Raw genomic sequence first — 18,587 nt, forward strand, 5'->3', positions numbered from 1 at the left:
GACTGATACATATCTGATGCATCACAAAGTGCATGAAGATCTGTGCCCATTTCTAAGAGATTGGGTGTATTATATAATCTTTTATAGTTTTTAATGCTCAGGTCTAAAGTCTGAATTAGGTGTAATGGGAAAATTGCCAAGAAAAATCAGTAGATCAAAAAGGAAGTAATTTGTAATTAATAAGCAAGCTCTGATGTAACTACAACACATTTACAAGCAGGCACGATAGTCACATTTTCTCTTTGCTAGAAAGACAAATAATCACATCTATTCAGTTATGCATTTACAATATTTTTTTCTGAGCATGATTAAACTTCCAACCCAGTGAAAACAAAATCCTAAAAGTTAATCTCCATAGTGCATGATATTTTCATAGGCATCGTGTTATTGCATTCAAGTGTGAGGCAGCTTACATCTGTTTGATTTACTGTTTTGTGTTTGAGCGTGTGGATGACCAGTTGTGAGTGGGGAAGGGTGCCTTATGGCCTGTCTTGACTACAGTGCTTTCTATAGGAGGGAATCTACATGAGAGAAAAGTGATTATTCCATCTACATGCGTGCATAACCGGGAAAAACTACAGTGCACGAAAGATACCCTGGAGAGTGTGATACAGGAACAGCAAACAGAGACTTGTAATGTGAAGAATGTGTAGGAAATGATAAGCAGAGCAAAGAGTAGATGCATAGTCTCTGAGGTAACGGAAAGCATTATCTTTTTTCCTTCAGACTCCAGGGAATTAGTATGAACTGTGATGAGAGCAAAGGTAAAGTAGGGCAAGGGGGAATTTGTTGACAAACTCCTCCTGTCCTATGCAGAGGATTTGAGGGGAAGACCTCTTTAAAAAATAAGGATGGGGAAATCCTTGTTTTCTAAAAGTTCCCATGCTTTCAAGAGAACTTCAAGGTCCTTTCTTTAAAGCTTTTCAGGCTGCTTTCTTTAAGAGTTGCAAGTGATGTATCTAAAATTCTCTCTGTGAATCCTCTTCCAGGGTGTCATTGAAAAAGCTCATTTGTTGTGAATAGGAAACAGTAGTACTCCCATAACTCTGGCATATTATGTGGTCGCTTGCTCATAAAAATTTACCATTCTTTGAAAGCTATAGAAAATAAATAGCTTCAGAAGTTTCTGATACGAAGGCAGAATAACGGATTAGTGAATGCAGCTTTCAAAGTCTGGATGATTCTGCATTCTAAAGAAATATAATTTTTCTCCATGAAAATGTGAAAACTAAAACAGGTGAAGTGAATTTTCTGTAGCTTATTGTCTTAAATATTTACTTAAATTATTTATCACATAACTAGTTTAATTGTTAGAAAATTAATTTCTCCGATATATGAAAAGCACTTATTAGGAGAAAACTTTGGAGAGAGGGGGAAGCTTTGACAGCATTTGAAAGAACTCTAATGGCTTTTGAAGTCTGAAATAATACAATTTCTTTCTATGTTTTTTCAAATCTTTACAAAAACTGAGTTTCTTCCTGGATATTTAGCACTATAGTGCCAGAGTATTTTAATAATATATCGGTTCAGTGAATAGGGAATTATAGCTGACTATCTGAATAGAAAGTTCTATAATGCTAATCATGAGAATATTTTTTTAATAGAGTACAAATAACAAAGTTAATGGAGTAGATACATATGTCCCCAAACTAAAGAAAAAGTAAGGGTAATAACTAAAATTATATACCTTTCATCTTGTTCTTTACATCTACAAAAATATCTACTCTACATTAAGCACAATAAATTATTTTAACCCCATTGTAGGTCTCTTAAATCTTGTAGCCAAGAATTATCAAAAAAAAAAAAAAAGAAAAAAATTCTTCTTCTGCTAACCATAATGCTATAGAGAAATGCAACTAGGCCTGACAAAAAGTAATAGTGTTGTATTATAAAGTTTTTTGAGAACAATAATTCTACGCTGGTTGTGGGAATGGGGAGCAAGACAGCTTTTTTCAACTAATGTTGCAAAAATAAATCTATAGACATGGCATATACTGTAGAATAATTTTGAGATTTGACTGAAGTTAAATCTCGTCTTGGAATAATTTTGCTTCTTAGTTAATTACATAGGTGAAATTAAATAATAATTTTTACCTAAAAAAAGAAAAAAAAAAACAAAAAATCCCCAGAGAACTAATTTTCTGTAGTCTGTAGTTGAAGGCTTTTGTTTGCTTTTTTGCATGGTGTGTTTTTTATTTTTTTTAATGAATCTGCTAATTTAAGTAGCAGCACAAATATCTATGTCTCTCTTGATATAAGACTTCTGTACTTCTTAATTACAGTCTGGGTTTTTACTAGCTTGTTAATTTCTGTAAATTTTCAATCTGCAAAGCCATATGTCTGATGACTTTGAATTATTAATTTATTGTCAGTTACATGATAGTACAGTGAAATTCATGTCTGATGTCTTTTTATAAAAATCAAAACCAGCAAAATGGAAAACATCAATAAGCTAAAGTATTCGTCTAACATACATTTTTAGTGACAGTTCTTTATTCTTCTAGTTATCAAGGGTTTCATAGGTAGGGAAGCTGACCTCTACAGTCAGCAATTTATCAGCTTGTCTTGCTTGTCAGAAGTTAATCATAGTCTATGGTCTTATCTGTCTCTTTATAAAACAGAATAAAGTCTAATTCAAAATTGTGATGGCAAGCTTGTTGGGATACAATTCTTTTTAGAATATATGACTTCTTTTTTTTTTAAATATACTTCATTTTTAACCATTATAGGTTTATTGCTGAAAGTTTGTAACAGACCATGCTAGTTTAATGAACTCTGTGGCCTTGATGTACCATTAGCATTTCTCATAACAACTAGTTTTCTACATTAGTAAATATTGAGAGAGGAAAAGTATGTCATATTTTTCCTTAAAAATATAATTGCAGTTTAGTTTCAAAGCAAGGGAAATTCTTAAAGATTTTATTCATTCTTGTAAGGTTTTGAATACAATTGTAGTTTGCTCTTTCTTTCCCAGTAAAGAACATGGTTCTGCTGCTGTTATAGCATATAGATAATGCTTAGAAATTTAGACTGTGATATTCCAAGTTATAGAATCATAGAATTGTCTAGGTTGAATGGGACTTTTAAGGTCATCAGTCCAACCGTTAACCTAGCACTGCCAAGTTACCACTAAAGCATGTCCTTCAGCACTACATCTCAATATCTTTTAAATACTTCCAGGGACAGTAACTCAATCACTTCCCTGGGCAGCCTGTTCCAATGTTTGAAAACCCTTTCAGCAAATAAATTTTCCCTCATATCCAATCTAAACCTCCCCTGGCGCAACTAGAATCCATTTCCTCTTGTCCTATTACTTGTTACTTGGGAGAAGAGATCACCCCTCCCCTCTCTAGAACCTCCTTTCAGGTAGTTGTACAGAGTGATAAGGTCTCCCCTCAGCCTCCTTTTCTCCAGACTAAACACCCCCAGTTCCCTCAGCCGCTCCTCATAAAACTTGCACTCTAGACCCTTTGCCAGCTTCATTGTCCTTCTCTTGACATGCTCCAGCACCTCAATGTCTTTCTTGTGGTGAGGGGCCCAACACTGAACACAGCACTCAAGGTGCAGCCTCACCAGTGCTGAGTACAGGGGGATGACCACTTCCCTAGTCCTGCTCGCCACACTATTCCTGATGCAGACCAGGATGCCATTGGCCTTCTTGGCCTCCTGGGCACACTGCCGGCTCATATTCAGCTGGCTGTCCACCAATATCCCCAGGCCCTTTTCTGCCAGCAGCTTTCCAGTCACTCTTCCCCAAGCCTGTAACGCTGCATGGGGTTGTTGTGACCCATGTGCAGGAGCCGGCACTTGGCCTCATTGAACCTCATACCATTGTCCTCGGCCCATCAGTCCAGCCTGTCCAGATCTCTCTGTAGAGCCATTCTACCCTCAAGCAGATCAGCACCCCCACCTAACCTTATGTTACCAGTTTCTTCATCTCAATATTATGCAATTTGACTGAAGCCTGATTGTTTCAAATGGAAAATTTAAATACTTCATGTATAGAACTATTTAATCTTTCAGTGCTTTCCCTCTCAGGAAATTTCACTTAAAGTTCAGTGATTATTTTATATCTCAAAACTGCAGTTCGACTATTGAGATGATAGAGCTTGTTTTACATTTTTATTTCACCATATTCCAAAAAGAATTGCTAAACATAAACTTGGTAAATCTTCAAATTACTTTGATGCATTGAGTGGGAGGGTGACGGTAAGCAAAATTTCCATGACCAGAACATACATGAATAAAGTGATTGATGTGTCTGTAACCCAGTGAAAATTTTAGCAATATAAAGGACCCTAACATATGTTACAGTTCCAAGTCTGGGAGATACAGAATGTTTGCAGGGGCCTTTGAATGATGTGGTAGAAGGTGTTTAGTCTCTCATAGATGCAGTTCTGTGCTTCACAGTGCAAGGGTCATTAGTCCCAGCACAGCAAAACATTATTCAAACTTAATTATAAGCACGTAAGTAATCTCAGTGACATGTACTGACTCTATATAGACCCTTCAACTTACTGAGAATTCTGATTATACTGCAGATGGAGCAACCATTTTGTTTATGTGAAGTGAGTGCCTTATGCAAATTTTTTAATGATCTTTTATGGTGAAGAGCTCCAGTGATCATGTTATTAGTTATGTTTATTATCCAAGCCATAAAATATCAGTTAAAACTTGGTGGGGTGGAGTGGGGAAGGAGTGATACATAAAACTTCCTATCCATTTCCATTTGCAACACCTTGTCCTGAAGCATATTGAAATATTATAAAAATACTCCATATTGAAATTAAGAAAAATATTATTGAGATATTGATAGATGGTGGTGATATTCATTAATAAGTTATGGTTGTACATTCAGACATCAGTGGTTTATTTCAGTGTTAATATGGCTTTAACTAAGGTCAGATAAGGAGTGAGGCAAACAAACTAGTACTGTAATTTAACAGTTCTTTAACATATGCTGTTTAACATGATTTATATACAGGGTCATCATCTGGCTTTCTACTATTTAAAATATCTGACCAGTTACTGGTCAATAGATACTGTCCAGATAACAGCTGTCATACTTTGTTTTGACCACTTTGACCTTATCACCACATTGGTGACGTATGGATAAATAGACACTAAGATGGGTGGAAACCTGACTGGATAGACAAGCGCAACGAGTTGTGATACGTAGTAAAAGTCCAACTGGTGACCAGTAAATGGTGATCACCTCTGGGTCCAATACTGTTTAACAACTTTATTACCGATCTAGTTGATAGGATGTTTTTCTTGTGCAGCAAGTTTGCAGATGTCACCAAACTGTCAGGGGCAGATGATCAACATGTTTGAGGAAAGGGCTGCTATTTAGTGGGCAGACTGGAGAAATGGGCTGACAGGAACATTGTGAATTTCAACAAAGGGAAATACAAAGTCCTGCCATCTAGGGACAAATAACTCCAAGTACCGGTACAGGCTGGAAAACAAATGTCTAAGAAGCAGCTCTGCAGAAAAGGACCCAGGGGACTGCATGTGAAGTGCTGCATCTACTTTTGGGTTCCTCAGTATGACAGACATGGTTGTACTGGAGTGAGTCCAGTGGAGGTCACCAAGCTGGTTGGATGCTGGAGCACACAGCATATGAGGAAAGTCTGGGGGAGCTGGGCCTGTTGAATGTAGGTAAGAGAGGGCTAAGCGAGACCTTACTGCTCTTTCCATCTACCTAATTGGAGGATACAGAGAAGATGGTGCCAGACTGCTGTTGAAGGTGCAGAGTGAGAGACAACGGACACAAATTGGAACATAGGAAATCCCAAATGGATATTAGATTATTTTCTTTTTTTTTTTTTTTAACCATGGGGATAGTCAAATACTAGAAAAGCAACAATCAATGGAGTTTTTGAGATCTGTTCTTGGAGGTATTCAAGACCTGACTGAAAATGTTGCTGAGTAACGTAACGTAGTTAGACATGCACTGAGAAGGGATTTTGACTAGATGACCTCCAGAGGTCACTTTGAACCAAAATTATTTTATGAGGCTATTAAATGTATCTGCTGTACATTTTCAATGGTCTCAGATATGAGCTGTGTATCCAGGGACAACATAAAGCAAAAGTTCAGATATTTTTAATTTTTTTAATTTTATTTTTTAAGCAATGTGCAGCAGATGGGATTACCAGAGCTAACATTTAATTGACTTTTATTAGCAACAAGCTATTTGTAACATTTTAGCAACAAGTTAGCAGTAACACACTGAAATTTTAAAGCATTCTGCGTTTTTCTGTTTCTTATACTCTGTCAAACATGCATTTCCAAAATATATTCTTGTACAAAATGTCCTACTTGCTCTGTAAATAGCAAATATAAATCTCCAAGAAGACCTGTGAAGGCTGTGTTCAGGCTTTATGGAATCCTACACTCAATGGATGATCTGTAAGGTGTTTTTTTCTTATGATAGACAGTGTTCATAGAAAACTAGAGTGACTCCAGAGAGCAGTAGAACTTTTTTTTTCATTTGTTTTATTTTGTGTTTTATTGTTGCTTATTCAAAAGCCCTATTTAAACATTTGTCCAGCCACCAAAGGATATTTTGATTGACTATAGTACTCGAGCGACTATGGAAAAGACTGTGTCACACACTGGAAGGTGACATTGTTACTCATATTGCTGAACATTTATTTGTCTAAAAATGCAATATATTATATTCTTAGCACTTGGAGAAAAAAAAAAAAAAGAAGTTTTGAGGAAAATACTTTAAGAAAAAAAGGTTTAACAGATGACATTTCCATCCATACGAGTATTTATTTATTTTTTTTAACTTAGAAAACTTTATTGCTTACTCAACTGGAAATGTTGCATCTACTGTAGTGTAATGAGAACATTGGTTTTAGTGCATATTGCATGCACTTTGCAAAGTGAGTTGGTGTTGTAAGAACTGTTTAAGTTTTTGAGATTTTTGACTCGAGTTTAATATAAATTAAACACATGCAAGAAATTATCTTGGGACATGCTGGGAAAAAGAATCAGTGTAATTTAATTGGGAAATAAAATGACCCCATATAACTATGACTAAAATGGATATAGTTATCCATTAAACATACTTTTCAAAGGAAGAGAGGATTGGAACCAAACTGTAGAAAACTGTAATTGTTCTGGTTTATACTTTTTATCTTGGGCATTCTAATCACAAATTCAGAATATTCAGTATTAAAAAAATCATGTACTGTGAAAAGTTACACATATTCTTTAAAAATTACATAGTTGTACACATATACAACTTACTTCCTGCACTACTGACAACAGAAGTGAGAAGACACTGTGTCAAAACCTTGCAAAAATGTCACTGATCATTCAATCTATGGAATTTTTTCTAAATTAGTAATTCTCATTCTTCTCTTACATAGTGTCCCTGGAAAAAATGTTATGCATCTTGTATATTTTGACAAATGGACACAGAAAAGTACAGCTTCCTATATTGCTTATATATTTTCCTTTTGAATGAGTTAATTTTAAATACATTAGCTTAGAGTAAAAAGTTTAATTATGTCTCTACTTCTTAGAATGATATGTCTCTACTTCACAGAATGATAATTAAAGAAATCAGATCCCTTCAGTTTTCTAGTTAAATTCTGATTGTTAAAGTTGTTATTTTGACACTCAAATTGTTTGGGCTTTTTTTACACTCCTTTCTCTCTTTAACATCCTTTGGACTAGTAAAGTTGAAAATATTCTAAAGAAACCAGAATAATTGAATTAAAAAAAAAAATAAATAGATTCTCCATTTTACCACTTTAAATGCCGACTAGCAATACACAAAAATGAAAAAGACTGAATCAGTCCAAACACAACCAAGAGTCCCAAAATGCTTGTGATGATCTCACTTTCAACCAAAACACAAAATTTGATCTTTATGTACAAAACTAAGCTTAAACTAATTTTTTTCTCTTGATAGTATGACTTTCTTAAAATATTATATTATTTTTCTTTTTTTCTTTTTTAAACTTATGACATTAAACTTTCATTATGACTGTTATTATAACTCTTGCTTCCAGTTTATTTTTGCTTCTTTTCTTCTTTGAGAAGAAATTGTACTTCATAGATCACTTTTCACACTTCTGGTATTTTCAAGATGCTTGTCTGAAAGTAACAATCAGCACTTAGCACAGTGTGCTGCTTTTTTATAAGTTCTCCTTAATACAGTTGTGACACAGCACGTTACACTACCACTCCATCAAGACACAGTAGGAAAAGAGGAAAGTAAGAGAATTTCAAGAACTAGCATATGGACAACAACATAATTAATAGGAAATAGAGAAGACAACTGCTGGTAGTAAAATGCTGTGAAATCTACAGGAAAATAGTTAAGCAAATAGTCTATAGTGCATTAATCACAATTTGATGGCTTCTTTATCATTAGGAACTTCCATTTTATTGCCTAAATGCCACATTAAAAAAGGTTAGTATGGCAAAGTTCTGTATTCTTCCTAGAGAGTGCTGCTATGAAAGTGGCCCTCTCATCTGAATGATCTTGTTACATTATACACAGGATTCAACAGTTCCTATGGTTTTAATTTGTTTTTCAAGTTTATTCTAGTTCTAAAACCCTGAATATTCAGCAGCAATGATAATATCCCATTGAACTAATACTTACTATGCTTCAGAGTGCTAGCAGAAATATCGTTTCATATTAAGGGTGCTCTGATATGTCTCTTCTTTCTTCAGTGGGTCTGGTGATGGTTTGTCTGTCAGGTCAGCAGATCTACATCTCAATCTCTCAAGTGAAGAATACATCAATTTATAAATCCTGATTCATCTCACTGAACTGTAGGCATAAATAAATTACTGTCCATAGAGGTAGCTCAGGGTAAGTGGACTCGTAACCTAAAAAGCATTGGTGGGTGCCTAAAATCAGTTAGCATGAATTGTATTAGCACATACTTAACTGCAAATATCACACTAAGAAAGCACTTCAAAGACAGTGAATTTTAGGGGATTTTCTTGCCATTCATGGGAAACAGTGAGTATGAGAACCAGGAGAGCTGAATTTGGTAGCTGTAAATTCAAAGCCTTTGGATCTGCAAACTAGTGTAAAATCTAATACCTGACATTTGTACGTCTTTGGCAAGATTGAAGGATATGTCCCAGTACTATGGATAAGCATTCTTTGTTTTCACGAAAGGGTATCCAAGAGTGACTAAGTGCAAAACCCCTCTAGAATACTTAGATAGCGTACATAGTAGAAAATTAGAAGTTGAGGGCTAAATTCTCTGATAATGTTTTATGCATTGAAGTTCCAATTCAGGAGTACCAAGAAAGCATGAGATAACCTGGAATAGCATTTTCTGTTTGCTATTCCCGATACTTTACGACTGAGAACAGGTCCTTTAGGGTAGAAAGAAGATCCAGTAGCACTTTCTATGGGCTTCTCAGATAACAGAGAAAAGGCCATAGCCTATCTAGAATACATAGCTGGTGGGAGGGGACAAGGAAATACCATTGGACAGGATGATTGAACTGAAACTAACATAGAGAGCTCCAATAGGAAAAACAGAAGAAGGGAAGATACAGGAGTGGGACAAGACAGAAAAGTAAATCTCAGACATTAGGCTATGATTGAGAAAGTAAAGAGAGGAGTTTATGACCGGTAGAAATCCTACTTTGTAGAAACCCATCATCAGGATTCTTGTCTCTAATCGTTACTCTGCTTTTTGCTGTCATCAGTGACTTGCAATCTTAAAATGGTGCACCCTGAGAGCTTACAACTCAGTTTTAATATTATTTTCAATAGGCTTTAATATAAAACATGTATCATTTACGAGATTATGTCTTAACCACTGGATGGTATACTAAGGAGTATTTGTTGTCAGTCAGGATAAGACTGTGTGATTTGTCTTTGAAAAGCAAACAGACACCTTGAGTTACTGATTCAGAGACGGTGCTCCTCATTTCCAAGGGTAAGACATACCCACTGCCTAATTTTTGGTGATAATAGAAAAGACTTGAATGTGATGGAGTACTCATTCTGATCTTGTCTGGCAATAATGTTTTCAATATAATGCAGGGGAGACAACTCTTTTCTCTGTTGACTAAGTTGGGAAGAATTTGTGGTCATACAAAAATAAAGACAATAAAATCTCAAAGAATTATATCTCTTTTGATGCTTTCAGTTCTGGGGAAAAAAGAGAACAGCTTAGAGTAAAGGTTAGCCTTGCTTTTCCCTGAAGCAGTATCAGAAACTGAAGCTTTACAGCGTTCTGTCAATGTACAGGTGCTCTTCAATGCAATAGTAACAGATGTTAGAGAATCATAACACAGAGATACTGGGAAAAAAAATCATCTGCAAGTATTTCTTCCTAACTGGAGCCAGGGGAACAGAAAGATGTGCGTTCTCACTTACGCAATCTATATTAAAAAATATTAATTATTAATAGGCAAGACTTGGGTCTTTCCATCTCATTGGTATGTAACTCCAGCCCGAGCCTTAAAATTGTGGTGAATGTTGGTTCATAAAATATTGCACGACATTGCGGTATTGCACACTTTCAGAGTTTTAACTTTTGTCATGAGAGCGTCACAACCTTGCCTTAGTAAGGAGTGGGGTGACTGAATATAATGAGCCATGGCTGACAATACAATGCAAAGACAGAGTGTGATAAGCTTGGGACAGGCTATGGGTCAGCAAGCAAGAGGAGAACAAAACCTGGAAGTGATTAAAAGATGGTTCATGATATCATCATGGACTGATTTTATTGACGGCCTGTGTGACACCTCCCTAGTAATAGAGACTGGAACCAGAAGGGCAGGGGACAGGGGATATTGTGCAGATATCCAAGGCTGAGCTGGAGCAAGTGTCGCATTTCCCCAGGCTCCCCTGTGTCAAGTCACATTTAGGTACAGCTTCAGGAACTAGAACTGTATGTGGGTTGTATGTGTGGGAGTGTGAAGTTTTTCCTGACACAGCTTATCTGCTGCTTTGGTTCAGTTATTAAATTGAACTTTGCAGCATCACACTGTCTGGTACTCTTTCTCCCTGCCCCCTCCCCCTTGACAACTGTCATCACGCTTTTTTTCTTGGCATTAGGAAATACCATATTGTCATATTTTGACTGGAAATGTTCCTTACCAGAAATAAATTCTTTTTTTTTTTCTTTCTTTCTTTTTTTTTTTTAATGGAAATATATAATGTAAAAACTGCTACATTTTTTATAAATCATTTAGACTTAAAGTTGTAATAGATGATACCTTTAACAGAGGGCTATATTAAAAAAAAAAAGTATTTTGAAATATTCTGGACCATGTACTTTTATTTAAAAAATAAATAAAAGAAAAATGCAATTACTTCTTTATTAAAAATCCCATCGACTGCATTGGATCTGCTTTCTTCATGCAACCTGTTCTGAAAAGGAAACAATGAATGTATTCAACACCAATAAGATCAACGTGTGATTTTTACATGATCAACATATAAAATAAATGAGAAGGGTAGAGCAAGACTTGTAGCTATATCTAATGAATTGCATAATTTCATTTTTTGCCTCTCACTGTCTTTCACAATATTATGAACTTCTTCCACTTTTCCGTCCTCTCTTCTTCCTTACTCTATACCTTCCTCTCCCTCTCCTTCCCTTTCACCTTCCCTCTGTCCCTTCCCATCCCTCCCTCCTGCCTTCCCTCCCTTCCTCTTTCTCTTCCTACTTTCCTGCCTTCCTGCCTTCCCTTCTTCCTGCCTGTTTTCCTTATTTCCTTCCCTCCTTCACTCCTTTTTGATTTCCACTCTTTACTGTCTTTCCATACATTCTGTGTGGATGTTTTGCCTCTGCATCACTTAAAGTAGTAACACACTTTAATAATTTTGTGTAGTTATTGTGTGTTACACAGAGAATATGTAACTGAAACCTTAAAAATTAACCTGTAAAGACAGAACATACAGAGAAATCAATAAGGATTACCAGAAATCACAACATATGTTAGCTTCATTGTTTGGGCATGCACTTCATTCATTGCCTCCTCTCCTTTTCTTCTGCTCTTTATGGTGTGTTTTCATTGACTCCATCAAATTCATTGAGACTCCAAATGAAATCAGTGGGATTTTTCAAATATCTTTCAATAGCAATGATGGTTTATTTGGAGATTTCTGAGCAAGTATTGATCTTCATCACTGTTTGCAACTTGTACACTTAAAAATAAATAGTATTATAAGCAGGTGTTAAATTATCGCATCTCCTTACTATAATTGAACTCTATTACCTTACGGCCTTAATAGTACTTCGTAAAAATCCCGATGAGTTCATCTAAATACAAGTGGGTATTTTTATCTCCAATTTAGTGAAGATGAAACCAAGACATAAGTAATTAAAATTACTTGACCGATTCCCATCAAATACTAAATAATTCAAATCTTCTTTCTATTAAACTCCCACACACTTTATCAGATATATGTCTGTTTTCATGAAAATTCTCTAATTCTGCTCCGGTTATATTCACCTGTTGTGGTTTAACACTGGTAAGCAGCTCAGCCCCACACAGATGCTTGTTCACTCTCCCTGGTGGGATGGGAGGGAGAATCTGAAGAGTAAATGTGAGAACTCCTGGATTCAGATAAAGACAGTTTAGTAGGTAAAGCAAAAGACATGCAAAGGAAAACAAGTAATCCATCCACTACTTCCTATCAGTGGGCAGTTGTTCAGCCATTTCCAGGGAAACAGGGCTCTGTCACACATAATAGTTATGTGGGAAGACAAAATGCTGTAGCTTCGAATGTCCTACACTTCTTCCCCCAGCTTTATATATTGAGCATAATGTCATACGATATGAGATATCCCTTTGGTCAGTTGGTGTCAGCTGTCCCAGCTATATCCCCTCATAACTTCTTTTGCACACCCAGCCTACTCGCTGGTAAGCAGTGTGAGGAGCAGAAAAGGCCTTGATGCTGTGTAAGTACTGCTCAGCACTAACTATAACATCCCTGTGTTATCAACACTGTTTCCAGCACAAATTCAAAACATAGGCCCATACTCCCATACTAGTTACTATGAAGAAAATTAACTCTATCCCTGCGAAAACCAAAACAACCAAGAAGATGTCTACTTTCTAAATGTATGTGAGAAACTGGTTAACCTCATCACTCAAAACACTCGCAAAAATATTTCTCAGATTTTCTGAAAATATGACCCATGCTGACATGGAAGGAAAGCAGTAATTATTTCTGTTGCAAGGATTTACATTTTCTAAGGAATGGCTAACTTTTATCAGTTAGGGATAGCTGGCATTTCCCTAGGTAAAGACAACACTTTTCAACTAATAATTACAGCCAATCCCTACTCCCTTCTCTGGAGACCCTTTATCTTTCTTCATGATCCAGCTTGTCTTATCACTTTATGATCCCCTTTATATGTGACCCCACTTTTGTGACGCCCAGCCTAGCAGCAAAGAGAAACTATTCTATAGCATAAGAAGAGGGACTCAAAAAGTAAAGAGGGAAGAAAAGAAGGAAAGAAGAAAAAACCTTGTTATTTGAGTGATTTCTTTAAATAATTTCTAATCTTTTGGAATTGCTTTTCCAAAAGCCTGTTTGAAGATGACTGCTTCTGATTTACTTCAGAAATTAACATGTTTCAAAAGAAGAAGGATCAGTTGCTTCTTAGAAGGAAACAGCCTTACTTGATTTTGAGTTCATTATTACATTGACGAATGTCCTGGTTTGAGGTAAAACAGAACCAGTTTTCTGTTCTGTAATTTTAACTTGCAGCTAAGCTTCTTCTAACTACTGAAATTAACAGCATATTGTGCAGAAACTGTTCAGTCTCAGAGTGATAAGACCTATGTTTGTAGTTGATGCCAAGGAATGGTATGCAGAGAGGATCTTGCTTATACTTATTGCTATAACACCCAAGGTCAGCTCACTTTGCTATTTGCCTGTTGGAGGGTCACAAGCAGAAAAGCGTAGAGGGGTCCCACCTGTGGGGAGGAGTGGACAGGACAGGTGACCCAAAACTGACCAACAGGGTATTCCATCCTATCTGCATCATGCTCAGTATAAAAGCTGAGAGAATGCTCAGTCAGTAGAGCATGAAACTCTTAATCTCAGGGTCGTGGGTTGGAGACTCACATTGGGCGCCAATAAATCTGCCATGGTTTGGGCCAGACTTGGCCACTCAGGTGGAATGACACATGCTCTCCCCCACCTCTTTCTTCAAGGAGAGGAGGGAGAGAGGGAAAGACACGTAAGAGTTTAGAAGGAACTAAACTACTTTAATAAAAATATTAATAATAAAATAAAAGGAAAATAATGAAACATATACAAAACCATATTTGAGCTCCCAGGATGACGATCATGTCACCGGCAGGCACTGGGAAAGTCCCAGACTAGACTCAGTGACGGACAGGAACTGGATTCCAGATCTGGATTCAGGAACGCATGGATTGGGATCAAAGGCAGATGAACAGACAGAGTCCTCCCTGGGCACCAGCCACTGAAAAAAGAGGGTTCACCCTTTGATCCCTCAGCTTTCTGGTGTGTCAGCCAGTCCTCCCAGTTTTCTGTCATCAGCAAACTTGCAGAGGGTGAACTCTGTCCCCTCACCCAGGTCATCGATGAATATGTTGATTAAGACTGGACCCAGTACTGACCCCTGGGGAACACAGCTAGTAACAGGCCGCCAACTGGACTCCGTGCCGCTGATCACAACCTTCTGAGCTCTGCCATTCAGCCAGTTCTTCATCCACCTCACTTTCCACTCATCTAACCCACACTTCCTAAGCTTACCTGTGAGGATGTTATGGGAGACAGTGTCAAAAGCCTTGCTAAAGTTGACATAGAAAATGTCCACTGCTTTCCCCTCATCTACTAGCCAGTCATGCCATCATAGAAGGCTATCAGATTGGTCATATATTTTATCTTCATTTGTAACGCCTAGAATAATTTGTTCTAAATGGTGCCATATTATCATCATACTTAGTGTCAACCTATTTAGCGAATGTTTTACAGTGTTGAATGTATTGGTGTAATCTGAGTGTCTTCCATAAGGAAAACATTACCAAGATGTAGAGAATTGTGGGGATATTTCTTGGGACCTTTCTGTAGGATGAAAATATTTGGGAAATCTATCACTTAGATGGTGCTAAAAGCAGAATTTGTGAGGATATTCTGTAACACTGCAGTGCCCATGATAGAAGACTGGATTTTCACTCTCAGGGTTAAATTTCATTTACTTCAGTAATTACTCAAAAATATTAATGCCCCCAAAGATTAGAGTCAGTATCACATAGCTGCATTTTGTTGTCCCCTATACCAGTGTTTCGGAACACGTGAAATTTGAATTTTGACTTTTGAAAGTTGAAGCCATAGTTACTGAACTCTCATTTTCTTGACAGAAACTAAAAATGTTAGTGCTCAATACCAAGTGTAAGCTATGGTAGTTGTATATTTAAACTCTTATTCAAAGGGTTCATGTTTGTTTTCAATATTTCTATTTTATTCATAGAACTCCCTCTGGTGGATTATTTAAAATATGAACATACTTGGTTTATTGTTTAACCCAAAAAATAGCCCTAAAGAATATGAATCTAGAGGCTAATTTCATGACTTTAAGTACTAAAAAGATTTCAGTTAGCATTTTATATATATATATTATTTATCTTGATAGTGGTTATATATATTTTGTTTTTCGTAATAGTAATTCTCAGAGTATCTCTGGAGTATTTTGCATATGTGTAATGTTTGTATCCTTTACCATGCAAAAGGGAGTTTATTAAAAAAACCCACAACACCAAACAAACAACAAAAAACCCCACCCAGTTCTAATGAATTGTGTAGTCTAACTCTAGTAACCTGAAAGTAAACTGAAGTACTCTTGACTATGTTTAATGCTTGATGAAGACTGACCTCATGTTGATGTTAGTGATTTGTTCTAGTCAAGGAAAGCAAATGTTATGCTTACCCTTTATGCCAAAATTTAATGCTTGATGAAGACTGACCTCGTGTTGATGTTAGTTATTTGTTCTAGTCAAGGAAATGTTATGCTTACCCTTTATGCCAAATTGCTGTTTCTCTCTATCCTTTTCTCGTCATACAAGTTTCATCTCCATTCTTGCCTGATTTGACAGATAGCAGAGCATTGACGGAAAGGTGATTTCCATCCATTACATTTTTAAGTGATTCTAAGGTCAATAGATATCTAAATTCCTTGAGAGAAAGTCCATCTAGTTATTCTATGGTATTATGATATTATTATATTGGTTTTGGTTTTAGCCAATGTTTTCATCATCTGTAATACGGAAGAAAATTAAAATGACTGCTGATAAAGTCTGTGGATTATACAAAATTGGCAGGGCAATAAATAATTATGAGGAACAGCAACCATGGAGAACTGCCTGGATTGATTACTTAATGGTAACAAACTATTTTTTAATGTGCCCACAAGTGAGTTATACACCCCAGAGCAGAAAGATGAAGAATGAAGGGTCTGAATTTGAAATGAAATTGTAGGCAAAAAGGACCAAGAGAAGAAAGCTAGAACACAGGGAACTGTAATGGGCAAACTCAAATTGTAGTGCTATGTAATTATTTATGTATTAATGTTAAGACAGAACAGCTAACCAGAAAAGCTTTTATTAGTTCATGTGTGAAACTAGATTTTAGACAAGTAACAAAAACTCAATTATTGTGCACATCTTCCACAGATGTAAGAGGGTATGGCCTATTCCTTAAAGAAAGGAAATGAGAAGTCGTAAATGGAGTGACAAACAGGGACATAATAAGGGATAGCACGTATAAAACAGGTTCTGATAACTGAAAAGGGAAGAATATTAGAATAGAGATGTGTCTGTTAGAGACTACCAGAACTATTTTTTTTTAATGGATGTTGTTGTCTGTTAAATTGTAAAAGTGAGAGAGATTATTAGGGATTGTCATATATAGGGGGGTGTGGGGTGTGTGTGTGTGTACCTGTATACATATCTATATGTGTATATACGTTACATGTACAAACACATGGAGTTTACTAAAGTGGGATCATGTCAGACTTACCCAATATCTTTCTTTAATAAGAGGATTGAGATTTCTTAGAAAAAGGAAAAAGAATGGAGCTAATGCATTTGTATTTCACTAAGATGTGATGTGTGCTATTGGACATTTTAGCTGCATATGATCAATACAGGAATAGATAAAGAACCCTCTTCTGCCCCAGTGTAGTGCTCTGGCAAAAATAAAAGGCGGGGGAGGGGCTTATCTCTGGATGTGACAATGGATTTCGGAATACTTTGTGTAGTTCTCATGTTACCATTTCTAAATAGCACTTGACATTTGGAGGGTGTGGAAAAAAGAGACACACAGGATTACAAGACAAGAAAATATGTCTTACAATGAATGTCTTAGAGTGCTCAGGTTATTTCAGCTTATTAAAAAGAAGAGAAGACGATGCACTTGCGTATCTCCACAGGGAGAAACTACTGTGAACTAAAGAGCTCCTTAATCTGGTTGAGAAATCTTAGCAAGAGCCAATTCAGTTTAGACAGATTGGAAATAAGGTATGTTTTTCCATCAAGAAGAATGCTTAAACACTGGCATAAACTGGAATAGTTGCAGAGAAAAGTGTTGAATTCTCCATCTCTAGAAATTGTCATCTCAAGATTGAATGCATTTGATTAAAATTGAGGCAAAGCAGAAATTATGTTTAACCCCAGGGTAATTGGTGAACTGTATGTGCAGGATATATTTGATATACAAGAAATCAGATTAATGATCTAGCCAGTCTTCTTGGCTTTAATTCTAAATATCTGTGACATGTTAATCTATTTGTTTCCTTGTTAGTGCTTCATACATCTTATGTCTTGTTAAAAAGGTGCAACAGAAAAGCAGGCTGCCTTTTTGTTAGTCCCGAATACTGAAAACTTAGTAAAGTGGAATTGTGTGGGAGGAAGGCCAAATTATTGTTAACAGAGGGAATATTTTGGAGTTTAGTGGGTCATTTGAGAGATTTTGTCCATGGTATCAGGGAAGATAGGAAATTCCTTAGCTGAGTGTGAGGCAGATAATCAGCCAAAACTTAATGGATAAAAGACTTTTTTTCTCACAGGAGATATGTAGAAGTTGTTGCAGCACAGGAGCATGTTACAGTTCAGTCAACAGAAGAATAGTTCAGTTTGGTGTGTTTACTAAGGGAATATGCAAGGAATTTAACTCAGTGCTCAATGCATTAACTCAATGCAGTTGATTCTGTAGCCTTTCTTAGCGTATAACCATTCTTTTGAAGATTGTCAAGCTTTCAGTACCATGAAGGTATGACACTCACACATCTCTTACATAGCCTTAAATGAACTATATATCTTATTTAGTGTAAAGAATACTTTAATCTGCGGGATAAAAAAGTTCTGTATGGAAGTACGTACATTCATATAAATCTACATAAGGATACTAGCTCTCCAGAGAATAAAGGATTGATTTATATGAACAGGGCATCAGTATTTCTAATACTGGAGAACAGAACTTCTTAGATGATGCATATTAAAAACCATCCAAGTATAAATTCAGATGGTTAGTGGTTTACCTGAGATGCAATACTTTGTTTTCCCTATATCACAGTGATAATAAAGAACTGTTTCTTTTT

The 18,587-nt window shown here is 36.3% G+C and overlaps 1 protein-coding gene across 1 annotated transcript in view; it reads left to right on the forward strand.

Moving 5' to 3' along the window:
- KLHL1 (kelch-like family member 1) overlaps window positions 1–18,587 on the forward strand; it is a gene marked incomplete at its 5' end in the record, with an annotated part of 154,595 nt that overhangs the window by 19,888 nt on the left and 116,120 nt on the right. The window lies entirely within an intron of this gene.

Source organism: Charadrius vociferus, unplaced genomic scaffold (assembly GCF_000708025.1).
Source record: "Charadrius vociferus isolate BGI_N301 unplaced genomic scaffold, ASM70802v2 scaffold182, whole genome shotgun sequence".
Lineage (NCBI taxonomy): Eukaryota > Metazoa > Chordata > Aves > Charadriiformes > Charadriidae > Charadrius > Charadrius vociferus.